The sequence below is a fragment of the Chrysochloris asiatica genome, unplaced genomic scaffold (assembly GCF_000296735.1).
Source record: "Chrysochloris asiatica unplaced genomic scaffold, ChrAsi1.0 scaffold00035, whole genome shotgun sequence".
Classification (NCBI taxonomy): domain Eukaryota; kingdom Metazoa; phylum Chordata; class Mammalia; order Afrosoricida; family Chrysochloridae; genus Chrysochloris; species Chrysochloris asiatica.
Window position 1 is genome coordinate 9,123,334 of NW_006408553.1, and position 2,074 is coordinate 9,125,407.

The following is a 2,074-nucleotide window of genomic DNA, read 5'->3' on the forward strand; positions in this document are numbered from 1 at the left end:
TAGAGGTGTTGTAGTTTCTTATATATTTTAGAAATTAGTCCTTTGTCTGATGTGTCATTGCAAAAGATTTTTTTCCCATTCTGTGTGTTCCCATTTTACTTTTTTGGGTGAAGTCTTTTGATGCACATACATTTTTATTTTTTAGTATGTCCCAATCACCTATTTTGTCTACTTTTGTTTGTGTACTTTTCAAAATGTTTGGTAGTCTGTGTATTCCCTGAATTAGAGCCCTCACCTTCGTCCCTATTTTTTTTCCATTGACGGCCTTCATAATTTTGGGATCCACATTTAGGTCTTTAATTCATGCTGAGTTGGTTTTTGTATAAGGGGTGAGGTAAAGGTCTTCTTTCAGTTTTTTTGCATATCACTTTCCAGTTCTGCTAGCAGCATCTGTTGAAGAGATTATCACCTCCCCATGGGATATATTTAGGCACATTGTTGAAAATCACTTGGCTGTATATGGATGGGCTAATTTCTGGATTCTCGATTCTGTTCCATTGATCAATGTATCTTTCATTGTACCAGTACCAAGCTGTTTTGACCACTGTAGCCATGTAATAAATTTTGTAATTGGGGAGTGAGAAGTTTCCAACATTATTCTTCTTCTTAACCAGTGCTTTGCTTATCCTTGGTCTCTTTCCTTTCCATATAATGTTTCGACCTCTTTTTGTAGGATTTGAATTTTTTTCAATTCTGTTATCTATCATTATTTGTTTTTTCCTGACTTCTTCCTTATTTTCCTGACACTCCATTGTAAAGTGTTTTGAAACATTTTATAATCATTTTTCTGAATTCCTTCTCAGGCATTTCCAAGGCTTGCCTTCAACTAGATGGCACCTAACAGCATCAATAACTATTTTTTTTTAATAGAGTTATCTATTTATTTCTTCAATTGTGCTATAGTTTGATTTATGTATTTTGAGGTCCTTTCATTGGAAACATAGATATTTATCATGGTTATATTTTCTTGTTCAAGTGACCCTTTAATTATGAGTTAATATCCTTATTTGTCTCTTATGCTGGTTTTTGCTTTAAAGTTTATTATCAGAAATTAATATTATCATTCCTGTTCATTTCTGTTGCCATTAGCTTGATTTTTTTTTTTTTTTTTTTTTGCATTCTTTGATTTTTAATCTATTTTTGCCTTTGTGTGTAAGGTGTGTCTCATGTAGAGTCCATATTGAAGGATCCTGTTTTCTTATCCATACTGCTATTCTCTGTCTCTTGTTTGGTACATTTAATCCATTGACATTTAGTGTAATTATTAGTAGGTATGATTTGATTGCAGTTATTCTGATGTGAGTTTGTGTGTGTGTGTGGTGCTGCTGTTTTCTTTGTTCCATATATTTTTCTGCACAGCGTTCATTTTGACCTTTTTTTAAAATCAATTTCTTCACTGCTGTTGTTTTAATGTTTACAAAATCTTCTGGTTTTCCTCTTTTTTGATGTGAAGGTGTATTCATTTTCTTTGCGGTTATCCTGTAATTTATTAATTCTTTCCCAGTTTTAAACAGTTTATCTTGAAACTTACTTGACTTTCTCGACATTTAGATTATCTTTCAGGGTTTTATGTATGTCTCCCCATTGCTTTCTTGCCTGCATCGTTTCTGCTGAGGTATCTGATCTTAATCTGACTTACTTGCTTTTGTATGTAATGCTTCTCTTTTCCCTAGCTGCTTTCAGGATTGTCTCCTTATCCTTGTTTTTGGAGAGCTGGATTATTATATGTCTTGGTGACTTTCTTTTGGGCTCTATCCTTCCTGGGGTTCTTTGAGCTTCTTGAATACTTATCATTTCATTTTTCAGACTGTTAGAGAAATTTTCTTCCAGCATCTCTTCCACTATCTCTTCTGTGCATTTATGTGATACTTCCTGTTCCGGAATGCCAATAATTCTTAATTATTCCTCTTCATGTTATCCAACATGAATCTTAGACCTTCTTTTTTTTTAAATCCTTTTTTCTTCTTGCTCTTTTATCTTAGTAGTATTGAGAGATTTGCCTTCCAGCTAACTAGTTCTGGCTTCCATCTCTTCAATTCTACTCTTTTGCCCTTTCAGTGTATTGTCTATTTCT

The 2,074-nt window shown here is 33.3% G+C and overlaps 1 protein-coding gene across 1 annotated transcript in view; it reads left to right on the forward strand.

Annotated features, from left to right (window-relative positions):
* The window catches only part of LOC102829796 (zinc finger matrin-type protein 4-like), a 482,488-nt gene that overhangs the window by 152,374 nt on the left and 328,040 nt on the right, over positions 1-2,074 (forward strand). The window lies entirely within an intron of this gene.